This window comes from Aegilops tauschii, chromosome 6 (genome assembly GCF_002575655.3).
Source record: "Aegilops tauschii subsp. strangulata cultivar AL8/78 chromosome 6, Aet v6.0, whole genome shotgun sequence".
Lineage (NCBI taxonomy): Eukaryota > Viridiplantae > Streptophyta > Magnoliopsida > Poales > Poaceae > Aegilops > Aegilops tauschii.
Genome location: NC_053040.3, coordinates 493,469,835 through 493,496,352, shown reverse-complemented (window position 1 = coordinate 493,496,352; position 26,518 = coordinate 493,469,835). Strand labels below are relative to the sequence as shown.

Sequence of the window (26,518 nt, the reverse complement as noted above, 5' to 3'; positions counted from 1 at the left end):
GATCCATTTCACCTAGGTTAGCTCATAAACGATCCATTTCACCTAACTTAGCTCATAAACGATCCATTTCACCTAAGATAGCTCATAAACGATCCATTTCACCTAGGTTAGCTAATAAACGATCCATTTCACCTAAGTTAGCTCATAAACGATCCATTTCAACTAATTTAGCTCATAAATGATCCAGTTCACCTAAGTTAGCTAATAAATGGCATATACTTCTTCTTCTAGTCTTCTTCTTCTTCTTCTACTCTTTTTCTTCTAGTCTAATTCTTCTTCTAGTCTTCTTTTTCTAACTTTCTTATTTGTCATTTTGCAGGTTTCGTTCACTTGACGGAAGCCAGCTTTCTATAATGGATTGCTTGTTTTTTCCTTTGATGCACTTCTTGTATTCTGCTCGCTTGCTATGATGAAACTAGATTGCTATGATGAAACTTTGCATATTGTAATATGTATGGATCGATGGAACTATGTGCAACCTACTATGTATGTATGGATATATATGTGCTGGATATTTATTATGTTGGATATATATGTGCTGGCTCCTGTGATATATTTGCTGTGATATATTTCCTGTGATAATTGTTGGATATAAGAAAAACAGAATAAAAAGAGGCAGTGCAGGCTCTTTGCCGTCCGCCGCGGACGGCAAAGACACCTTTGCCATAGGTGGCAGACGGCAAAGGGGGCACGTGGCGCCACCTGTGCTTCCTGAGAGATGGACCATTTGGCAAATCTGCCTACCATGGCGGACGACAAAGCTAAGCTGACGGCAAAGACTTTGCCTTTGCCGTCCGCTGTGGCAGACGGCAAAAAACAGCGGGCGCTGACGCATTGCTGACGTCAACTGGCAGACGGCAAAGAGGCGCTCAAATTTGCCGTCTGCTGGCGGACGGCAAAGGCCGCCGTTAGCCGCCTAACGAACTAACGCTGGCGGACGTCCAGTATTTTTGCCGTCCTTCCTCTTTGCCGTCCGCCGCTGTAGGCAAAGGACTCTTTGCTGTCCGCCATAAAAAGCAGACGGCAAAGGACCTGTTTACCGTAGCCTACTTTGCCGGAGCCTTTTGCCGTCCGCGGCTGACGGCAAAGGCCTTTGCCGTCCGCCGCTCGAGCCTTTGCCGTCCGCCGTGGCAGACGGCAAAATAGCTGTTTCCTGTAGTGACCCCATCACACTGTGGTGTTCCAGGCGGTATTAATTGTGAAACACTTTCCACAATGTCTTAATTGTGTGCCAAACTCGTAACTCAGATACTCATCTCTATGATCATATCACATACATTTTATCCTCTTGTCACGACGATCTTCAACTTCACTCTGAAATTACTTGAACCTTTCAATAATTCAGACTTGTGTTTCATCAAGTAAATACATTCAGCATCTACTCAAATCATAACGATATCCACTGCATGCCTCAGCACTCATTGGACTGCATACATCAAAATGTATTACTTCCAATAAGTTGCTCTCTTGTTCCATCTTACTGAAAACGAGGCCTTTCAGTCATCTTGCCCATGTGGTATGATTTGCATGTCTCAAGTGATTCAAAATCAAGTGAGTACAAACGATCCATTTGCATGGAGTTTCTTCATGCATATATACCAATAGACATGGTTCGCATGTCTCAATCTTTTCAAAAATGACTGAGTCCAAAGATCCATCTACATGGAGCTTCTTCATGCGTTCTATACCAATATGATTCAAATGGCAGTGCCACAAGTATGTGGTACTATCATTACTATTTTATATCTTTTGGCACGAACATGTGTATCACTGCGATCGAGATTCATTTTAGGTGCAAGACCATTGAAGGTATTATTCAAATAAACAGAGTAACCATTATTCTTCTTAAATGAATAACCGTATTGCGATAAACATAATCCAATCATGTTTATGCTCAATGCAAACACTAAATAACAATTATTTCGGTTTAACACCAATCTCGATGGTAGACGGAGCATGCGATGCTTGATCACATCAACCTTGGAAACACTTCCAACACACATCGTCATCTCACCTTTAGCTAGTCTCCATCTATTCCGCAGCTTTTATTTCGTGTTACTAACACTTAGCAACCGAACCGGTATCTAATACCCTGGTGCTGCTAGGAGTACTAGTAAAGTACACATTCATATAATGTATATCCAATATACTTCTGTCGACCTTGCCTGCCTTCTCATCTACCAAGTATCTAGGGTAGTACTGCTTCAGTGACCGTTCCCCTCATTACAGAAGCACTCAGTCTCGCGTTTGGGTTCAAACTTTGGGATTCTTTACTAGAGCAGCAAATGATTTGCCATTTCATGAAGTATCCCTTTTTGCCCTTGCCCTTCTAGAAACTAGTGGTTTTACTAACCATCAACAATTGATGCTCCTTATTGATTTCTACCTTCGCGGTGTCAAACATCGCGAGTTGCTCAAGGATCATCATGTCCATCCTTGATATGTTATAGTTCATCACGAAGCTCTAATAGCTTGGTGGCAGTGACTATGGAGAACCATCACTATCTCATCTGGAAGATTAACACCCACTCAATTCAAGTGATCGTAGTACTCAGACAATCTGAGCACATGCTCAACGATTGAGATTTTCTCCCTAAGTTTGCAGGCTTAAGAAACTTGTCAGAGGTCTCATACCTCTTGACGTGGGCACTAATCTGAAATCCCAATTTAAGTCTTCGGAACATCTCATATGTTCTGCGACGTTTCAAAATGCCTTTGGTGCCACAATTCTAAACCGTTAGCATTACGCACTGAACTATCATGTAGTCATCAAAACGTGTATGTCAGATGTATCGTAACATCTACAGACGACGCTGAGGTTCAGCACACCGAGCGGTGCATTAAGGACATAAGCCTTCTGTGCAGCAAAGAGGACAATCCTCAGTTTACGGACCCAGTCCGCATAATTGCTACTACCAACTTTCAACTAAATTTTCTCTAGGAACATATCTTAACTAGTAGAACTAAAGCGTAAGCTATGACATAATTTGCAAAGACCTTTTGACTATGTTCATGATAATGAAGTTCATCTGATTATGAACTCCCACTCAGATAGACATCCCTCTAGTCATCTAAGTGATACATGATCCGAGTCAAACTAGGCCGTGTCCGATCATCACGTGAGACGGACTAGTCATCATCGGTGAACATCTCCATGTTGATCGTATCTACTATACGACTCATGTTTGACCTTTCGATCTCTTGTGTTCCGAGGCCATGTCTGTACATGCTAGGCTCGTCAAGTCAACCTAAGTGTTTCGCATGTGTTCCGAGGCCATGTCTATACATGCTAGGCTCGTCAACACCCGTTGTATTCGAACGTTAGAATCTATCACACCCGATCATCACGTGGTGCTTCGAAACAACGAACCTTTGCAACGGTGCACAGTTAGGGGGAACACGTCTCTTGAAATTTTAGTGAGGGATCATCTTATTTATGCTACCGTCGTTCTAAGCAAATAAGATGTAAACATGATAAACATCACATGCAAATCATAAAGTGACGTGATATGGCCAATATCATCTTGCGCCTTTGATCTCCATCTTTGAGGCGCGGCATGATCACCTTCGTCACCGGCATGACACCATGATCTCCATCATCATGATCTCCATCATTGTGTCTTGATGACGTTGTCTCGCCAACTATTACTTCTACTACTATGGCTAACGGTTAGCAATAAAGTAAAGTAATTACATGGCATTTTCATTGACACGCAGGTCATACAATAAATTAAGAGAACTCCTATGGCTCCTGCCGGTTGTCATACTCATCGACATGCAAGTCGTGATTCCTATTACAAGAACATGATCAATCTCATACATCACATATATCATTCATCACATCCTTTTGGCCATATCACATCACATAGTATACCCTGCAAAAACAAGTTAGACGTCCTCTAATTGTTGTTGCATGTTTTACGTGGCTGCTATGGGATTCTAGCAAGAACGTTTCTTACCTACGCAAAAGCCACAACGTGATATGCCAATTTCTATTTACCCTTCATAAGGACCCTTTTCATTGAATCCGATCCGACTAAAGTGGGAGAGACAGACACCCGCTAGCCACCTTATGCAACTAGTGCATGTCAGTCGGTGGAACCTGTCTCACGTAAGGGTACGTGTAAGGTCGATCCGGGCCGCTTTATCCCACGATGCCGCCGAATCAAGATAAGACTAGTAACGGCAAGAAGAATTGGCAACATCAACGCCCACAACTGCTTTGTGTTCTACTCGTGCATAGTAACTACGCATAGGCCTGGCTCATGATGCCACTGTTGGGGATCGTAGCAGAAATTCAAAATTTTCTACGCATCACCAAGATCCATCTATGGAGTATACTAGCAACGAGGGGAAAGGAGTGCATCTACATACCCTTGTAGACCACGAGCGAAAGCCTTCCAATGAACGGGGTTGATGGAGTCGTACTCGCCGTGATCCAAATCACCTATGACCGAGTGCTGAACGGACGGCACCTCCGTGTTCAACACACGTACGGAGCAGCGACGTATCCTCCTTCTTGATCCAGCAAGGGGGAAGGAGAGGTTGATGGAGATCCAGCAGCACGACGGCGTGGTGGTGGAAGTAGCGGGGTCTCGGCAGGGCTTCGCCAAGCTTCTGCGAGAGGGAGAGGTGTTGTAGGGGGAGAGGGAGGCGCCAGGGGCTGTCATGCTGCTGCCCTCCCTCCCCCCACTATATATAGGCCCCCTGGGAGGGGGGGGGCGCCGGCCTGGATCCCATCTGCAAGGGGGGCCGGTGGCCAGGGGGAAACTTATCCCCCAAGGCAAGTGGGGCGCCCCCCACCCTAGGGTTTCCAACCGTAGGCGCAGGGGGGAGGCCCATGGGGGGCGCCCCAGCCCACTAGGGGCTGGTTCCCTTCCCACATCAGCCCATGGGGCCCTCCGGGATAGGTGGCCCCACCCGGTGGACCCCCGGGACCCTTCCGGTGGTCCCGGTACACTATCGGTAACCCCCGAAACTTTCCCGGTGGCCGAAACTTGACTTCCTATATATAATTCATCACCTCTGGACCATTCCGGAACTCCTCATGACGTTTGGGATCTCATCCGACTCCGAACAACTTTCGGGTTTCCGCATACTAATATCTCTACAACCCTAGCGTCACCGAACCTTAAGTGTGTAGACCCTACGGGTTCGGGAGACATGCAGACATGACCGAGACGCCTCTCCGGTCAATAACCAACAGCGGGATCTGGATACCCATGTTGGCTCCCACATGTTCCACGATGATCTCATCGGATGAACCACGATGTCGAGGATTCAATCAATCCCGTATACAATTCCCTTTGTCAATCGGTACGTTACTTGCCCGAGATTCGATCGTCGGTATCCCAATACCTTGTTCAATCTCGTTACCGGTAAGTCACTTTACTCGTACCGTAATGCATGATCCCGTGGCTAACTCCTTAGTCACATTGAGCTCATTATGATGATCCATTACCGAGTGGGCCCAGAGATACCTCTCCGTCATACGGAGTGACAAATCCCAGTCTCGATCCGTGCCAACCCAACAGACACTTTCGGAGATACTCGTAATGGACGTTTATAGTCACCCAGTTACGTTGTGACGTTTGGTACACCCAAAGCACTCCTACGGTATCCGGGATTTGCATGATCTCATGGTCTAAGGAAATGATACTTGACATTGGAAAAGCTCTAGCAAACGAACTACACGATCTTTTATGCTATGCTTAGGATTGGGTCTTGTCCATCACATCATTCTCCTAATGATGTGATCCCGTTATCAACGACATCCAATGTCCATGGTCAGGAAACCGTAACCGTCTATTGATCAACGAGCTAGTCAACTAGAGGCTTACTAGGGACATGGTGTTGTCTATGTATCCACACATGTATCTGAGTTTCCTATCAATACAATTCTAGCATGGATAATAAACGATTATCATGAACAAGGAAATATAATAATAACCAATTTATTATTGCCTCTAGGGCATATTTCCAACAGTCTCCCACTTGCACTAGAGTCAATAATCTAGTTCACATCACCATGTGATTAACACTCACAGGTCACATCACCATGTGACCAACATCTAAAGAGTTTACTAGAGTCATAGGGGCTCCGGCGATCAACGCCGGCGAACGGCGGCTCCTCGCGGGGTCCTGAGGGCGGGGATGGATCCGCCAGGCCGGGGCAGTCCTCCCGGTGGTCGAGGAGGTGGCGGGGATGGAGGGAGTCGCCGGCGGCGAGCTCCGCGGCGGACGGCAGCTTCGGGAGGTTTGGGGCTTTGGCCTACGGTGGTTCCCCGACGCAGCTGAGGGTTTGGGCGGCTCCGCACGGTCGAGGGGAGGAGCATGGTGGTGCTATACGGACGGGGGGGGGGGGGGGGGCTCTGGTTGCGACTGAATGGACCGGAGGGCGGCGGCGGCTGTACTGGCCGGAGATGGGGAAGAAGACCCTCCCTGGTCGATTGCCTGCTATGGGGGTGCTAGGTGGGGTGGCTTGAGGTCGCCTGAGGGACTGGACGGACTCGGGAGCTCATTATATAGGCGGCCGGAGTCGGTTCCAATGGCGGCCGTGGATAAGAACGACGAACCGCCGTTCTCTAGCCTGCAGGACGTCGTGGCGGCGACGGGCACTAGTGGACGAGCTCGCGGATAAGCTTGGACTGCTCCAGAGGCAAGCTGGCGAGCGGCTGTGGCTCGGGCAGCGCTGTCCATGGCAGGGGCCTGCTGTGGCCGGCCGTCGTGCCCCTGAAGACCTATTCATCTTGCCTGAAGGTGATCCTGTGTCAGATCCTGCATGATACCTCATCACTACAACACATCGGCGGCGGTGTATGAGGCGTCCATGGCCCTGGTGGCGCCTTCAAGGGAGGACGCATGATCTTCAAAGGAGGACAGGCCATCAGATTCATCCACTTGGTAGCGTCTTTGTTCATCCAGGTTTGACGATTCATCTTTTCATTATCTAGTCTCTCAGGGATGTCAAACGTACCCTCAACAACTGACGTCAGCATTTATTTTGTTCTATAGTGAACCCCCTCGATGAATGCATGTCTGTTGCCGTGGCTAGAGAAAATTCTACATATCCACATCCTGATAATCAACAAGATAAGTAGCAGCTTTGATATGGAGGTATTTTCCTTCACTGCGTGCTTTTTCTTTGTGCCCTTTAATGTACTGTAGTAGCATTTGCTAAATTGCATTGAGAGAATAGGACGGCACAACAAGCTAGGGCTTCAAGAAAACCAACCAAATTCCTTTTTTTTGGGATCAACCAACCAAATTGCTGTAATAGCACGATCCGCAAGACCTAGAAGGGATCTACACATGACATCGGTGGCTTCTCCTCCGCCTGCTATTTGCCGCTTTTACACTGTTGACAGATCCGAGTTCCACCTGCTAGGCTCGAATGGTAGATGTTATGGGCAACTGTATGTGAATCCCACTCCAATGGATCGCCCTTCTCTATCCCAGATATGGCGGTTCTGGAGTTGATGGCTCGTGTTTTTTTTCTCTTTTGCTTTATTTTTTTTGTTTTGTTTCTACTTAAAACAAAAAACTTATTTATTTTATTTCTAATTACTTATGTATTTTACTTTAATTATTTTATTTTTATTTATTTTACTGCTGCTATTTTTATTTATTTTACTGCTGCTATTTTATTTTATTTTATTAAGGTTTATTTAGTTTTATTTATTTTATGAAGGTTTATTTATTTTATAAATATAAAAAATGAACATAGATGCGCTTATAGAGAAAATTAAACCTAAAATCACAGTAAATTTCAATTTACTGTGAATTTAGGTGAAATTCCCTGTATAAGGGCATCTATTTTCACTTTAAGCGAAGCTCAACAAGGCATAGAGGGACGGGCTTATAAACTGGTGTGAGCACCCTTCGGTTGGCGAGGTGGGACTAAACACTAGCCGCAACTAGGACCAGCCCTTTAGTCCCGGTTTGTGGTATGAACCGGGACTAAAGGGTGGTGGGCCAGGAGCGTGGCCCATTGGTCCCGGTTTGTCCCACCAACCGGGACCAAAGGGTCCGGACGAACCGGGACCAATGCCCCCACGAGGCCCGGCAGGCCCCTGGCCGCACGAACCGGGACCAATGCTCACATTAGTCCCGGTTCGTGACTGAACCGGGGCTAATGTGAAATCTGCCCTGTGACCTAAGCCCTGTTTTCTACTAGTGCTCGTGCGCATTGGTCCCGGTTCGTCTGGGCCCATTTGTCCCGGTTCTTGGCACGAACCGCGACCAATGGGCCTCGCTCCTGGCCCACAACCATTGGTCCCGGTTCGTGGCAGGAACCGGGACAGAAGGATGGCCTTTAGTCCCGGTTCCAGCCACGAACCGGGACCAATGAGTTGCCTATATATACCCCATCGCCGGCGAGCAGAGCACTCCACAGTGCTCTGTTTTTTGCTGGGCGGCAAGTGAGAGGGCATTGGGTGCTCTAGCTCACCTCCTATGCACATGGGTGTTCGATGAAATGCCCGAGCCACATTAGTTAAGCTTTCTCCTCTCGAAGCTCGACCTCCTAGCTCCATTTTTTCCGAGATTTGTCTAGATTTAGCGGTCCATCACGCCCCGTCCTTGTCTTCACCGCCGTCGATCGCCCGCGCCGATCTCGTCGCCGGCACCACCATGGTGAGCCTCTTGTTCTTATCTTCTTTCTGAAAGAAAAAAAATCTTACTTGAGATAGATACTTGTCTAATTTTCTTACTTTTGACACACATAATTATATATAATGCTCGCAGATGAACGGGCAATGGATGTACGGTGACAGACACACCTCTGAGTACATTAAGGGCGTGCATAATTTTCTCGAAGTGGCTGAGGCAAACAAGCAGAATGGTTTTATGTGTTGTCCATGCCCTAATTGTGGGAATACGAGGTCTTACTCTGAGAAGAAAATCCTTCACACCCACCTGCTTTATAAGGGTTTCATGCCACACTATAATGTTTGGATGAAGCACGGAGAAATAGGGGTTATGATGGAAGACAACGAAGAAGAGGAGGACGATGACAACTATGTGCCCCCTGAATACGGTGATGCTGCAACAGAGGAAGCTGAAGATCAAGAGGAAGCTGAAGATCCAGAGGAACCAGACGATGTGCCCGATGACGATCTCTGCCGGGTCATTGTTGATGCAAGGGAAAAGTGCGAAAGTGAAAAGGAGAAGCTGAAGTTCGATCGCATGTTAGAGGATCACAAAAAAGGGTTGTACCCCAATTGCGAAGATGGCAACACAAAGCTCGGTACCGTACTGGAATTGCTGCAGTGGAAGGCAGAGAATGATGTGCCTGACAAAGGATTTGAGAAGCTATTGAAAATATTGAAGAAGAAGCTTCCAAAGGATAACGAATTGCCCGACAGTACATACACAGCAAAGAAGGTCGTATGCACTCTAGGATTGGAGGTGGAGAAGATACATGCATGCCCTAATGACTGCATCCTCTACCGCGGTGCGTACAAGGATTTGAACGCATGCCCGGTATGCGGTGCATTGCGGTATAAGATCAGACGATGACCCTGGTGACGTTGAGGGCGAGCCCCGCAGGAAGAGGGTTCCTGCGAAGGTGATGTTGTATGCTCCTATAATACCACGGTTGAAACGACTGTTCAGAAACAAAGAGCATGCCAAGTTGATGCGATGGCACAGTGAGGACCGTAAGAAAGACGGGAAGTTGAGAGCACCCGCTGACGGGTCGCAGTGGAGAAAAATCGAGAGAATGTTCTGGGCTGAGTTTGCAAGTGACCCAAGGAACGTATGGTTTGCTTTAAGCGCAGATGGCATTAATCCTTTCGGGGAGCAGAGCAGCAATCACAGCACCTGGCCCATGACTCTATGTATGTATAACCTTCCTCCTTGGATGTGCATGAAGTGGAAGTTCATTATGATGCAATTCTCATCCAAGGCCCTAAGCAACCCGGCAACGAAATTGATGTGTACCTAAGGCCATCAGTTGAAGAACTTTTACAACTGTGGAATGGAACAGGTGTACGTGCGTGGGATGAGCACATGGGGGAAGAATTTGACCTAAAGGCATCGCTGTTCGTGACCATCAATGATTGGCCCGCTCTCAGTAACCTTTCAGGACAGACAAACAAGGGATACCACGCATGCACGCACTGTTTAGCTGACACCGAAAGTATATACCTGGACAGATGCAAGAAGAATGTGTACCCGGGCCATCATCGATTTCTCCCGACCAACCATCAATGTCGAAAGAAAGGCAAGCATTTCAAAGGCGAGGCAGATCACCGGAAGAAGCCCGCCATGCGTACCGGTGATCACGTACTTGCTATGGTCTCTCATTTACACGTAATATTTGGAAAGGGTCCCGGCGGACTAGCTGTTCCGAATGACGCTGAGGGACGCGCACCCATGTGGAAGAAGAAATCTATATTTTGGGACCTACCCTACTAGAAAGAGCTAGAGGTACGCTCTTCAATCAACGTGATGCACGTGACAAAGAACCTTTGCGTGAACCTGTTAGGCTTCTTGGGCGTGTATGGGAAGACAAAAGATACACCTGAGGCACAGGAGGACCTGCAACGTTTGCACGAAAAAGACGGCATGCCTCCAAAGCAGTATGAAGGTCCTGCCAGCTACGCTCTTACCAAAGAAGATAAGGAAATCTTTTTTGAATGCCTGCTCAGTATGAAGGTCCCGACTGGCTTCTCGTCGAATATAAAGGGAATAATAATATTCCAGAGAAAAAGTCTCATGACTGCCACGTGATTATGACGCAACTGCTTCCGGTTGCATTGAGGGGGCTTCTACCAGAAAACGTCCGATTAGCCATTGTGAAGCTATGTGCATTCCTCAATGCAATCTCTCAGAAGGTGATCGATCCAGAAATCATACCAAGGCTAAGGAGTGATGTGGCGCAATGTCTTTTCAGTTTCGAGCTGGTGTTCCCACCATCCTTCTTCAATATCATGACGCACGTCCTAGTTCATCTAGTCGACGAGATTGTCATTCTGGGCCCTGTATTTCTACACAATATGTTCCCCTTTGAGAGGTTCATGGGAGTCCTAAAGAAATATGTCCGTAACCGTGCTAGGCCAGAAGGAAGCATCTCCATGGGCCATCAAACAGAGGATGTCATTGGGTTTTGTGTTGACTTCATTCCTGGCCTTAAGAAGACAGGTCTCCCTAAATCATGGTATGATGGGAGACTGACTGGAAAAGACACGCTTGGAGCGGACCCAATAATATGCAGGGACGGGCATTCTTGGTCTCAAGCACACTACACAGTTCTACAGAACTCTACCATGGTGACCCCGTATGTCGATGAACACAAGAACAGTCTGCGCTCCAAACACCCGGAGCAGTGTGATGACTGGATTACATGCGAACACATCAGGACTTTCAGCAGTTGGTTGGAAACACGTCTCAGAGGTGACACCACTATTTGTGATGAGTTGTACTCGTTGTCCAAGGGACCATCTTCAACTGTATTGACTTACAAAGGATACGAGATAAATGAGAATACATTTTACACGATCGCCCAAGATCAAAAGAGCACCAACCAAAACAGCGGTGTCCGCTTTGATGCAACAACCGAGAGGGGAAAGGACATATATTATGGTTACATAATGGACATATGGGAACTTGACTACGGACATGATTTTAAGGTCCCTTTGTTTAAGTGCAAATGGGTCAATCTGTCAGGAGGCGGGGTACAGGTAGACCCACAGTACGGAATGACAACAGTGGATCTGAACAATCTTGGGTACACTGACGAACCGTTCGTCCTAGCCAATGATGTGGCACAGGTTATCTATGTGAAGGACATGTCTACCAGACCGAGAAAAAGAAAAGATAAGGAAGCGAATACATCATACGATGAGCCAAAGCGCCACATAGTACTTTCAGGAAAAAGGGACATTGTCGGAGTGGAGGGCAAGACAGACATGTCTGAAGATTATGAAAAGTTTCATGAAATTGCTCCCTTCAAAGTCAAGGCTGACCAAAGCATCCTGATAAACGATGAAGATTATCCATGGTTACGGCGCAATAAGCAAAGCACACGAGCGAAAAAAAGTGAAGACTTTCTCTCCACAACTATTATGATGATACCATGCCAACTTTCAACCTTTTCGTAGTTCATTTGAAATGCCTGTTGTAACAGACGAGTTTCCGTATGAAATCCTGATACTTCGAAACAGATTATCCGTTTTGTACACGAAGTGCATCCAGTTTTTGCCGTAACCCTCTCTACTTTCTTGCACATGCTATGTGGGTGAAATGACGATACCATGCCAACTTTCAACCTTTTCACAGTTCATTTCTAGTGCTTTTCAATTTCAGGGTCTTATAGCTCAAAATAAACAGTAAATGCATGGAAAATAACAAATATCATAAAAAATAAATAAGTAATCAGAAACAGAATAAAATAAACTTTAATAAAATATATAAGTAGAAACAAAATAAAATAAACTTTAATAACATAAATAAAATTTATGAAACTAAAATTATCAACGTATTTTCTGTTCAAAACATTATAAGCAACCTCAAGTATTACTGAAACTAAAATTATATAAAATTGATGCAACTAAAATTATCAACGTTTTTTCTGTTCAAAATCATTAAAAGCAAAAAGAATTTTCATAAAGAACTTTTTTGTTAGAAACTTTAATAGCAAAAAGAATTATCATAAAATAAAATAAATAAGTAATTAGAAACAAAATAAAATAAAATAAATAAGTATTTTGTAGTAAGTAGAAAAAAAAATAAAGCAAAAAAGAAAAGAAATAAACTGGGAAAAAAATAAAAAACGCCACCTACTAGGCCACCATGGCGTGAATACGACTAGAAACCCACCCATGGGCCAGGATTCAGGCCCAATAGGCCCACATGCAGATACAGTGTGTTTAGGCCCGAAAGCCTGCATTTGAGAGGTGCTCGAGAGGGCAGCGGGAGTGGGGCTTATAAAGCACTCTCGAGCTCCCTCAGCTAGCGAGGTGGGACTAAACTTTTGTGCCGCGATGCGAGCAGCACAAGGCCTTTAGTCCCGGTTGGTGCCACCAACCGGTACTAAAGGCATACATTGGTACCGGTTCGTGACACCAACCGGTACCAATGCCCCCCCCTTTACTCCCGGTTTGTGCCACCAACCAGGACCAAAGGCCTCTACTTCCCGCCCTTTGGGCTGCTGAAAAGAGGCCTTTGGTCCCGGTTGGTGGCACCAACGGGGAATGAAGGTGGGCTTTGGTACCGGTTCGTGCCACGAACCGGGACTAAAGCTTTTCCTATATAAGCCAGCACTTAGCATTTTTTTCAGATTTCATCGCCAGTTGCCGCCCCACGACGCCGACCTCCTCGACGCCGCCAGGCTGCCCCGCCGCCGTCGCCGTCGCCCGTGCCCCCGAGCCCACGCCGACGCCGTCCGCCGCCCTTGAGCCCACGCCGTCGCCGGCCGCGCCCCTGCACCACGCCCCGACGCCATCGTGCCCCGCCCCGACGCCGTCGCCGCCCCGCGCCGCCCCTGCCCGACGCTGCCTCCTCGTCGCCGTCGCCATGCACCCTGTGAGCGCCGCCCCGATCCCCTCCTCCTCCTCACCGTAATGGCCGCCGCCGCTGCCGCCGCTCCCCTAGCTATTATATATGTGTAGTTTAGATTTGTAATTTAGTTGTATTAATTTGGATGTGTAGTTAGATGTGTAGTTAATTTAGTTGTTGTAATTTAGATGTGTAGTTTAGATTTTTTTGGTGATATTATTATTGAATATGCAAATGTTTGTATGTTCATATATATGCAAAGAATATATCAATTTTTTCATAGAATTTTTATGATTTTTTTCTGTTGTAATTTTGTTCATAGAATTTTTATGATTTTTTTGTTCATAGAATTTTCTTTGTCAATTTATGTATATGTTCATATTGTGTAGGAATCTCAAAATTGTGTATGATCAAAGTCATTTATGTATGTTCATATTTAGAAGAAAAAGAAGGAGAGAAAAAAGGAAAATAAGAAGAGGAAGAAGGAGGAGAAGAAGAAGAATAAGAAGAAGAGGAGAGGAAGAAGAGGAGAAATAAATAAGAAGATGAAAAAAAAGAGTAGAAGAAGAATAATATTATTCTATTTTTTCTTCTTCTCCTCTATTCTTTCTTCTTCTCCTCTTTTTTTCTTTTTTTTCTTCGATCTCCTCCCCTATTCCTTTCTTCTTCTCCTCTTTTTTTTCTTCTTCTTCCTCTTCTTATTTTTTTATCGGGTATGTCGTTGTCGATATACGTACCCCCCCTCCCCGATAACTTTTAGTAAGTACTACTTAGAAAGTGTTTAATAGAATTAGTTAGAAAAATAATAGAACTAGTTAAACTAGCTAGTTTATTTTTAGTAAGTACTAATTTATTCTATTTATAGTAAGGAAATTAATAGAACTAGTTTGTTTTTTTAGTTAAAGCAATTATTCCCGCATCGATGTCGACGATGCCTATCCCGCATCCTCGTCGTTGACTCGGCGGAGGAGGCCGGCTTGATCAGAGGGGCCATGTCCGGGACTGGGCTCCGCCGGGCTGGTTTTGGGAGGTGCTACCTTCCAGCGGGCGTAGGTTGGTGAGGATCCAGCCCGTCGTTGACCCGATCCTTGTTTGGTGACGGTCGCGTGGGCCAGTGACGGTGCCGATTCTTCCGGGCACCGCGGAGGTGGTACGTCACCGTGTCAGCGAGGAGGACCAGCACGTCCGTCGCTACATGGTTGCGTTGGAGGGCAGGTTCGACAATACTTGGCAGGTTCTTCAGGGATCTCACTGGAGCTATGATCCTGTGATGGTTCCTTCCCTTTGGGTGTCCACCGCCCGCGCCGATACCCGTCGGGCGCTACGGTTCTAGCTGTACCGGCGATATGTATGATAGTATTCGAGGTGTATTAGTGATAATATTCGACGATGTACGGACTCATGGAGATGATGTAGTTTTGCTTATAATTGAATGCATCCTAATTTGAATACTACTTTATTTTGCGATTTGATTTTGCGTATTGAATGCTCAAATTGGAAAACTACTCCTACTTTGAATGCTAAAATTGGAGAGCACTATGCAAGGCATATGCATATGATTAGTTGATAGCTTATAGGGTTTTTGTTTTCGCAGAAATCTAGGAGCCCCCGGCCCCTCCATCATCCCCGCCGTCGTCCCCGTCACCGACCCCCTCCGACATCGAGGTGAGACCAGCCAAATCCTCTTTTAGAAAGATAAATAAACGATATTTCAGGTTGACTTTAAGTCTGTCGAGTCTCCACCATATATGAGAGGACGAAGAATCCCGACTGTTGTCATGGGGGTAGCTTCTGCTTCGTTCCCGTGTGCTAGACAATTTGGTGTAATGCACTCGGGAACGAAAGGAGGAGCTACCATCACCGACGGTCGCAAATGTCAAAGAGGAATCAGTGAGGGAGAGTTCCACCATATATATATGAGAGGACGAAGAATCCCGACTGTTGTCGTGGGGGTCGCTTCTCCTTCGTTCCCGTGTGCTAGACATTTTGGTGTAATGCACTCAGGGACAAATGGAGGAGCGACCATCACCAACGGTCGAATGTATACACCACGTGAGCTGAGAGTTTTCAAGAAAAGACTCGACAAACCAATAGTCAACCCGTGATGAATAATAATGATCTAATTTAGTTTTTGTAGTACATATATTTAATTGTACAAGTTTAATCTTTGAATTATGAATGTAGGAAATGTCATCATCGGAAGACGAAAGTCTCCCGGGGGAGTGCGGGTGGTGCCACGACGATCGAGGTTTGTGCGACACGCCTCACCTGGACGATGATCGGCACTTCAGCATTAAGCTCGAGGAGACCTTCGATGTTGAAACGGTACGCAACGGCGACAAGTGTTTTTTTCGTAATTAAGCATGACTTCAACTATTTGAACGTGTAATTTTCATCTTTTACAATTCGAGTATAGCTTATCCCATGCCATCCAAGACGCTATGTCTTGGAGAGGATGGATTTTGAAGACCATGAAAATTTTGAAACGAAGAAAATTCACCTAAGGACCCATCATGATGTGGATTTTGAAGTAAGTCTGTATAATGCTGAGAGCGTAACCCATTTTGGTTGCAAAAATTGGGAAGCATTTTGCAAGATGTATGGTTTTGATGAGGGTATGCTTGTCACCATGGATCTTGGTGATCCTGAAATCGAGCAAGACAATATGGACATTTGGGTCCTTGTTGATACGCCTCCAGTTCTACCGCTATGTGAGTTTCTCAAACATAGTTATTAGCTAATTTATATTGTTTATTTCAAAATAGTTGACAGCTTATTTCCATTGACAGCTTATTTCCATTGACAACTTATTTTGATTGTTCAAACAATGTGCGGAACATGATAGACAAAACCCACTACACCGATGGCCCCGAAATAAATTATCAGGAGAAAAATCATCTGGTCGGATTTTGTACTGATATTGAGAATTACAATATCTACAATCAAACTCCTCAACATTATGGTCAATATGTGCCACTAGTGCACGTGTTGAACTACGGTAACTACCATGGAGATACCCTGGTAAGATATTTTACTATTACGACATCCGTGCATCTTTTGCATACATCTAAAAGTAGTACATCATTGCTAACTATGAAGTTATTACTATGTTTTTCAACAGAGTATCCCAGAGGATTGTGTGCCTCATTTGATGTATCAGAATGGCAGCCTTTGTGTTTTGAACATATATCCAGGTCATCCTACGAATCTCAACTGTCCATACCGGATTTCTCAAAGAAGTGGAGACATGCTAATCAATAAATGGAAAAAATGTATGGACAGTCGTAAGGAGGTCCTTGGAAGCAAAAGGAAGCGAAGCGCAAGAATTGGAGACAGGATGATCTCCATTCTCCATAATGGAGAGTCAGGGTCTATATTGTTTTATGCTATTTTACCTTAAAGAGGGTATTTAGGTCCTATCTAATACTGATGATCATGTGCTAAGAACAAAGTAGGGTTGGTTCGATGACTATCAGGATGATGATCGTATGACTTGTTATTAATAACGAGTAGAAGTTGTATGATGATGATTAGTAGGACTTGTTATTATGATGATGCATGATGCGAGCATGAAGAGTTATTATATATCTGTGGATGAAATGAACATGGATTGGATTGAAGTGAAGGCAACATGCATGTGGTGCATGTCGAAAGTAGTACAATCCAAACTTGATCAAGTTAGGATTAGTGTTACTTTCGACATGCACCACATGTTGCCTCACTTCAATCTAAGTCATGTTTAGGCATAGCAGTAGCAGTAGCACGGAGATAAGAGAGGACACATCTCTCTATTAGATACCTATACCAACCTAAATTAACCCCCAAAACCCCTAAACCACCTCCTTTAAAAAAAACAGCCGCTGAAATGCTGACGCGTGGAGCTTATTGGTCCCGGTTGGTGCTACCAACCGGGACCAAAGGCCCTCCTGCCTGGGCTCGCCGGAGCGGCCATGTGGAGGCTCATCTGTCCCGGTTTGTATAAAAACCGGGACTAAAGGCCTAGGGCATTAGTAACGACCCTTTAGTCCCGGTTCCCCAAACGGGACAGATGGGCCTTATGAACCGGGACAAATGGGGTTTTTTCTACTAGTGATGCCTAGCAGTGATCGTGTCCCCGATCATTTTCAGATTGTCTAGATTGTTGTACACTTGTACTGTTGAGATGCGATGCACCTTCCCGTTCTCTTTCCTCCATTTTGCATCCATACACTCTTCTGTATACCTCTCTTCCCATGATAATCTATCAAGAGCAACTTTGATGAAACTCCCGATGCGTTGACCACATTCATCGATCATGTGCGGCCTTACGTCACCACGATGTAGCTGTCCAAAACCGAAAAATTTATAACTGGAGGTTTAGGCTAGACTAAAACGGTTTAAGAGAAAAAAAATAAGCCATATCAGTAGCCTGGGAGGAAAAGATAACATTTTTTTATATTATGTCATTTACTTTGTTGCTCATGATCACCTAATCGAGATCCCTAGCTTCCAAAAAATTATGTATATGTATGATGAATTGATGATTCATAACCATGTTTCTCATCTCTTCCCTGGTGAAAGCTGAATAAAACTGTTGCTTATTGATGATTTGGTGCGGCATACAAGAGTATATAAGAGGGTACAAACCGACTTGGGGTAGGGGTACAAAACTGACTTGGACTAGAAGTCGTATACCATAATGACTATTCTAACATCCCCCCGCAGTATCAACGGCAGGCTCGACGACGTTGAGACTGAAATAGATATCTTGAAACGGCTTAGTAGGCAGTGCCTTCGTGAAAATGTCAGCAAACTGAGCCGTAGAGGGAACATGAAGCACCCGAACCTGACCAAGAGCAACCTTTTCACGTACAAAACGAATATCAATCTCAATATGCTTTGTGCGTCGGTGTTGAACTGGATTGCTGGTCATGTAGACTGCTGATATGTTGTCACAGTAGACAATAGTGGCCTGCTCAATAGGCCTGTGTAGCTCGGAGAGTAACTGCCGAATCCAGATTGTATCTGCAACGGCATGTGCCATAGCGCGATACTCAGCCTCGGCCGACGAACGTGAGACTGTAACCTGTCTTTTCGAAGACCAAGAAATCAAATTGTTACCAAGAAAAACACAAAAACCGGAAGTGGACCTTCGAGTGTCAGGACAACCAGCCTAGTCTGCATCAGAGTATGCGGTAAGCGAGTTTGGAGAAGAATTATTGAGGTGGAGACCATGATTGAGAGTTCCTTTTAAATACCGAAGAATGCGTTTAACATGATTATAGTGAGGAACCCGGGGATCATGCATATAGAGACATGCTTGTTGAACAGCAAAAGAGATTTCAGGACGAGTAATGGTGAGATATTGGAGAGCACCTGTTAGGCTATGATAGAGAGTAGGATCGGAAAAGGGTTCACCGGTAGCCGAAAGTTTAAAACTAGTATCGACAGGAGTGCGAGATGATTGACAGTCAAGCATACCAGCACGATTAAGAAGATCAAGAATATACTGGCGTTGGGAAAGAAAAAGGCTGGAGGAATCTCGAACAACAGCAATGCCTAAGAAATGATGAAGGAGTCCTAGTTCAGTCATAGAAAATTCAGATCTAAGAAGAGAGACAATATGATCTAAGAACTTTTGAGAGGAGGCAGTAAGAATGATATCGTCTACATAGAGAAGTAAATAGGCAGTGTCAGAAGTTTGATGATACACAAAAAGAGAGGTGTCGGAGAGAGATGGAGTGAAGCCTATTGTTTGAATGAAGGAGGAGAAGCGTTGAAACCAAGCTCGTGGGGCCTGTTTAAGACCGTAGAGAGATTTCTGAAGAAGACATACATGAGTTGGAAAGGATGGATTTTCAAAACCCAGAGGTTGCTGGCAGTAGATAGTTTCTTGAAGGGAACCATGGAGGAAAGCATTTTTAACATCAAGTTGGTGAATGGGCCATGAAGAGGAGACAGCAACACTAAGAACGGTGCGAATGGTGCTAGGTTTAACAACAGGAGAGAAGGTTTCTTCGTAATCAATTCCTTGTTGCTGAGAAAAGCCACGACAAACCCACCTGGCTTTATATCGTGAGAGGCTCCCATCGGAGTGGAACTTTTGGCGAAAAATCCATTTGCCAGAAACAATATTTGTATTGGGAGGACGAGGAACAAGTTGCCAGGTGTTGTTTTGAAGTAAAGCATTATATTCTCTTGCATGGCAGCGGCCCAATTGGGATCAAGTAGAGCAGTTTTGTAATTCTTTGGAAGAGAAGTGAGAGATACGGAGGTATGAAGGTTTAGGCGGTCTTGGGGTTGATGAAATCCTGATTTGGCCCTAGTACGCATGCGATGATCATTAATCGGGGCTGCTGTTTGAATAGCACGAGGGGGTAAGGTGGGTACTGGTGAGTCCGGCGCAGCGGAAGAGTCGGACGAAGGAGTAGGGCTGGGTAGTGGAGTGGGAGCAGGGCTGGGTGGTGGAGTGGGAGTAGGGGCCGGGGGTGTTGGGGAGGGAGCAGGGGTCGGGGGTGTTGGGGACGTCTCGGGTGGGGTGAGTGTATGGTTGGGATTGGCTATGGTGGGTGTTAATGGTGGTGGTGATAAGTTGTGTTCGGCAGGTAGGGGAGTATATAGTTGGAAAGGACGGGGAGAGGGGTGTTTGCGGAGCTAGGGGTGTTGGATGGTGTAGTAGTGCGTTGTGAGAAAGGAAAAATGTGCTCAGCAAACGTGACATGACAAGAGACATGAACGTGTCCGGTGTGAAGGTCGAGACAGCGATAGCCTTTGTGCTCGTCAGAGAAGCCGAGAAAAGCACATGGGATAGAGCGTGGTGACAATTTATTTGCAGAAGTGGCGTAGGCATTGGGAAAACAGAGACAGCCGAAAACACGAACCGCGGAGTAGTCGGGGTGGGAAAGAAAGAGGGAATAATAGGGAGTAGTGTTGGGTTTAGTTTTGGAAGGTCGAATATTTAGAAGGAAGGTGGCCATGTGTAGGGCTTCAGCCCAAAACTTGGGAGGCATTGATGATTGAATGAGGAGAGTGCGAACTATATCATTGAGGGTGCGAAGAGAGCGTTCTGCTTTACCATTTTGAGGGGAGGTGTAGGGACATGAGAACCTAAGCAAGATGCCATGTTGTAAGAAGAAAGTACGATTTTTAATGTTATCAAACTCGCGACCATTGTCACATTGGATAAAGCGAATTGGGAGGAAGAAGTGAACAGACACATAGCGTTGGAAATTAAGGAAAAGAGAATGGACCTCGGATTTGTTGCGTAGAGGAAAAGTCCAGACAAAGTGGGTGAAATCATCTAGGATAACAAGGTAGTATTTAAAACCCGAAACACTTGCAATGGGAGAGGTCCATAAATCACAATGTATTAATTCAAAGGGATAAGTGCTACAAGAACTAGAGGAACTAAAGGGAAGACACACATGTTTGCCTAATTGACAAGACTCGCAAAACACAGAATTATGAGAGTCCCTATTACATGGTATGGTAAATTCACTAAGCATAGAAGCTAAGACGGCGGGGTTGGGATGGCCCAAGTGACGATGCCAGAGATCGACGGAGGCCAGCATGGATGTTGGAGGGGTGGCGGCAGGAACTCCATTAAGAGAATAAAGATCACCGGAGCTATTGAAGCGAGCGATCTCGGCCTTGGTCAGGTAATCCTTCACAGATAAACCAAAAGGGTCAAATTCAGCTGAAACTAGATTGTCGCAAGTAAATTGGCGAACAGAGATCAGATTTTTAATGAGGGCGGGTGCAACGAGAACATCGCGAAGTAAAAGAGGTTTGGTGGAAGAGGGAAGTTGAGCCTGACCAACACAATATATAGGAATAGATGATCCATCTCCAAGGATAATGGAAGGGAAAGGAGATTTAGTGCAAGAAGATAACCAATTACTAGATGCAGACATATGACTAGAGGCCCCTGAATCAAAGATCCAATCCGTACTTGAGTTTCCTTGTGCAGCAAAGTTATTCATGGCCTGGAGAAAGGCAGCTTGATCCCAGCTCGGCGTCGCAGGTGAGGGTGGCGTCAGAAGTAGTGCCGGCGGATACGATGGTGAAGGCAGTAGGGCCGGCTGGGGAGTGTAGTAGGCATTGGCCGGCTGTGGTGGGGGTGGCGTCGGGAGCACGGCCGGCTGAGGTGTGTAGTAGGCGCCGCCGTCGGTGCTATAATGACCATAAGGAGCATACGTCGGGGCGTCGTGATAGGCATTGGCCGGCTGTCGGGGGTTGAGAAACCCGGGAGCACCAGTAGGTGGCCGAAGGCCGGGTTGCCAGGCACCTGAGTATGCTGGCGGAGCACCGAGGGTGGACGGAGCGGACCAGGGCATGGGCCATGCTTGAACAAGCCCCGTCCAAGGATCATGAGGAGGTCGCCATGCAACCGCAGATGGAGCACTGGTGGGTGGTGGAGGACTCGGTGCTAGTGATGTCGTAGGCGGAACCGAACGAGTCGACGGCGGCCTGTAGATAGGGTTTTTGCCGTGGTAGTTCGGACTAGGACGCCAGCCTGGGGGTGGTTGAACAGATGACGATGCGGACGGCCCGGCAGCAGGAGCTGGCCTGGAAGGCGGCGCTGGTGTAGACGGCAGAGGAGGATGAGCCGCAGCATGAAAGACCTTGGGGCGAGAGTCCTTGCGAGCTTGTGTTTCCGCCGCGAGTTGTAGCAAGGAACGAACTGCAGCGAAGGTAGGAGGGGGCCGTATCAACGGTATGAACGAGGCTTGCTTGTCAAAGTCTTCGCTGAGGCCGACGACGACGATATTGATTAGCTGTGAGTCGCTAACTGTATCGCCGAGTTCGCGGAGCTCATCACCAATGGTCTTAACGCGCTGGCAGAACAGGTTCACCGGGGCGTCTCCTTGCACCATATTGCGAAGCTCGGTGTGGAGAGCGTTTTTCCGAGCGTCGGTGTTGCTTTGGAAGAGCTGACGGAGGGAGTGCCAGATGTTGGCAGCGGTGGCGCCGTCGTGATCGAGCATGTTGAAGATTTCGGTGGTGATGCGGGTGTAGAACCACTGGACGATCGCGAGATCGTCTTTCAACCATTGCGGATCGTCGGGGCGGGGAAGACAGTTGGCGGCGACATGCGAGCGCAGGTTGCAGCGGCCGAGGTGGAGATCGAAGAGATGTCTCCAATGGTAGTAGTTGTGGGCGGCGAGATCAAGAACTATGGGGATGTAGGGGCTGACGTCGGAGATTGTGTCATCAAGAGATATTGGTGCGGCGAGGATTGGTGCAGGGTAGTTTTGTGGAGCTATGGTGAGGGCCGAGAGAGAAGCGGCCGCGGCGTTGGCAGCCTTGGCGATGAGTGCGGCCCGGCGCTCGAAGTAGCCGGGCGGCGGCGGCGGTGGCGTTGGCGGAGCCATACCCTAAACCCTGGGACCGGTATCTGATACCATGAAGGCTGAATAAAACTGTTGCTTATTGATGATTTGGTGCAGCATACAAGAGTATATAAGAGGGTACAAACCGACTTGGGGTAGGGGTACAAAACTGACTTGGACTAGAAGTCATATACCATAATGACTATTCTAACACCTGGCAACATAAATTGATCAATGCTGATCATTTACTTTGCGTGCGCATAGCTCATGTTGAAACTGTGTGTACCTCCTTGCTCTCTGTATTGTGCCAAACAAGCATGTGGATGTGTATAGACATAGTATGTCCATAACTTGCGACTTTCAAATCCATGTGTTAACAATGTGAGCGGGTCTCAATTATTTAGTTGCACTACACTCTCTATTTAAAACGCACCCTGATGTTTATTTGTCCATGTGAAGGTATTTTATTGTTGTTGATGATATATGGGACGTCAAAACATGGGATGTCATTAAGGCCACATTCCCCAATGGCACTTTTGGCAGTATAATAATCACCACTTCACCTATGAGAGATGTCGCTGATTCATGTTGTTCATCATTTAGTGGCCATATTTACAATATAAGGCCTCTTAATATGATGCACGCACAACAGTTATTTCACGGAAGGTTGTTCAACTCTAAAGAAGATTGCCCTTCCCACCTTAGAGTAGTTATGGATAAAATATTGAAAAAATGTGATGGTTTACCTTTGGCAATCATTGCAATAACTGGTCTATTATCTAACACGGAAACAACAGAGCTTCTCTGGAATCAAGTGGAAAATTCGATTGGCCGTGCACTTGAAAGGAATTCTAGTGTGGAAAGAATGATGAACATATTATCACTCAGCTATCTTGATCTCCCTACTCATATAAAAACTTGTCTTTTATATCTGAGTATATTTCCGGAGGATTCTATTATTGAGAAGAAAGTTGTCATAAGGAGATGGATTGCCGAAGGATTCATTCGTAAGTAAGGCAGGTACACGGTACATGAATTCGGAGAAAGATGTTTCAATGAGCTCGTCAATAGGAGTTTGATCCAACCCGTGGAGTCGGATAGATATGCTAGGACAATGAGATTTCGAGTTCACGACACAATTCTTGATTTCATCATATCCAAGTCCGTCGAAGAGAACTTTGTCACTTTTGTTGGTGTTCCTGGAATAACTGTTGGGACGCAAAGGAAAGTCCGTCGTCTGTCACTCCAAGTCGGCAATAAAAGAAAGTTGTTCCTACTGAGGGATCTAATATTGTCACATGTCCGATCTTTCAATACGTTTGGGGATTCCATGGAAATCCCTTCTCTAGATGAGTTCATGCATTTGCGTGTTCTAGACTTTGGTGGGTGTCGTCAATTGGAAAACCATCATCTAGTAAACATAGGAAGGTTGTTTCATTTGAAGTACTTGAACCTCAGACACCTTGGGGTAAGTGAGCTTCCAGAACAAATCAAGCATCTACAATGCCTTGAGACGTTGGACCTAAGAGACACCAATGTACGTGAGTTGCCGAGAGCAGTTGTTAATCTGATTAGCTTGGTGCATCTGCTTGTTGACAATGGCGTCACATTTCCTGATGGAGTTTTGAAAATGCAAGCATTGGAGATATTGAAACAGGTCAAAGCCCTCGGTCAGTCATTTAACTTTCTCCAAGAACTTGGGCAGCTGAAGAATCTGAGGAAGATATACCTTGATATGTTTGATGTTCCGGCAATTGGGGTTACCAAGGAGTGCAGCAAGAGTTTCATTGCCTACCACTCTCTCCGCAACCTCGGCACGCAGAACCTCCGTTCTGTAACTATCTGGAATGGCGGTGACTTCTTACTGGAACCATGGTACCCTGCTCCGCGTAGCCTCGATCGAGAAGCTAATTACCTGGCGTTGCACAGTTCCTCATGTTCCAGAGTGGGTGGGTTCCCTCGTCAACCCGCAGAAGTTACGCCTTGAAGTGGAGAGTCTTGGGCAAGAAGATCTGTGTATACTTGGAGCCTTACCTGCTCTTCTCACTCTGGACCTAGTAAAAACAACAAAATCATCAGAAGGCAAGCTCAATGTCAGTGGAGGAGATGGGTTCCGATTCCTGAGGAACTTGCGTTGTAATATGATGCTAAAGTTTTCACAAGGATCTTTGCCCAGGCTGGAAAGGATCAAGATTTTATCTAGCCAAAACAAAGTCTCTCATTACTGACACCTATGACTTCGGGTTGGAGAATCTCCCCTGCCTCATATATGTTGAATGCAGAGTGAGTGGCAACACAAGCGCTCAAGGTGATGTTGAGGCTGCAAAAGTTGCCATGGAGAGAGCAGCTATGGCAAATCCCAACCGTCCTAACCTACTCTTTGTGAATCGTTATCTACCAGCAAAGTCGCACATTATATGCTAACTACGTAATGGACATGATGCCACTTCAGGTAATACTAATTTCCAAGATTTCGTTGTTACATCGTAAAACCCTGCCTGTAGTTGTTTAAATAGGTTGTAGTGCTTTCCTTAAAAAGGAACAAGATTTTGGTGAATGTCGGTCCCTAATTAAGATGTTACCGATTTGTGTCCTCATGATCTTGTGTGGCAACTTGCCGGAGGTTAGAGAAATCATGGTCTGGAGGGGGATATAGGCCTCATAGAAGAACATTTGAAGCTTACTGATATTTGTAGTTCTGATGTGCCGAATTACCTTGGTGTGGCCTCTCTGCTTGAACCGGTTCGTCTCGGACATATTTTCATGTTGTAAACTCTATTAGTACAATGCTTCCTCAAATTAATGCTCAAGCATTATTTTTAATGCTCCTCCACATTAATCGAAAATGGCACAAGAAGCTCGACTGGATGATTAGAGTGATTTTCCTTCAAACAATAATTGTCAGAAACATGTATATTATGAAACACAAAGTTGGTATTGGTGCCGTCGGGTTTTTATTTGAAAGTGTTATTGTTGTATTGTTGTGGATATTTTTTTGCGAGGGTACTGTTGTGGATTTGTAACGGTGAACAAACTATTGTACAAGAAGATATAATGGTCGATGCATATGTAGATCGCAAAAAGAAAATAATAATAGTCTCAACTAACACATTTTATTGAATGGAAGAAATTCAGGTCAAAGAAAATATAGGGCCAACATGCAAATTAAGGTATGAACACTTATCTAGTATGAAATTGCCAATTGTTCCGCCTAACTCTAATCATGATAACATCTTAATTAGATGGTCTAAACTGATATTATTTTACATTGATGTATAACTGGTGAAGTACAAAGTTCTTATGGACTAAAAAATTACAACAAAATACTTACTGTTGCTATTTTATTTACTGTTGCTATTTTATTTATTTCAGGAAAATTCTTACTGTTGCTATTTTATTTACTGATACTATTTTACATTGATGTATAACAGGTGAAGTACAAAGTTCTTATGGACTAAAAAATTACAACAAAATACTTACTGTTGCTATTTTACTTACTGTTGCTATTTTATTTACTGTTTCTACTTACAACAAAATACTTACTGTTGCTATTTTATTTATTTCAGGAAAATTCTTTTTTCTTATAATGTTTTGAACAGAAAATACTTTGATAATTTTAGGTCCATAAATTTTATTTATGTTATTAAAGTTTATTTTATTTTATTTTATTTTGTTTCTACTTATATATTTTATTAAAATTTATTTTA

At 45.3% G+C, this 26,518-nt stretch overlaps 1 pseudogene; it reads left to right on the top strand.

The window, feature by feature from the left end:
• LOC109775073 (disease resistance protein RGA5-like) overlaps positions 1 to 25,235 on the top strand; it is a 69,996-nt pseudogene extending 44,761 nt beyond the window's left edge.
• The last annotated feature ends 1,283 nt before the right edge of the window (positions 25,236 to 26,518 follow it).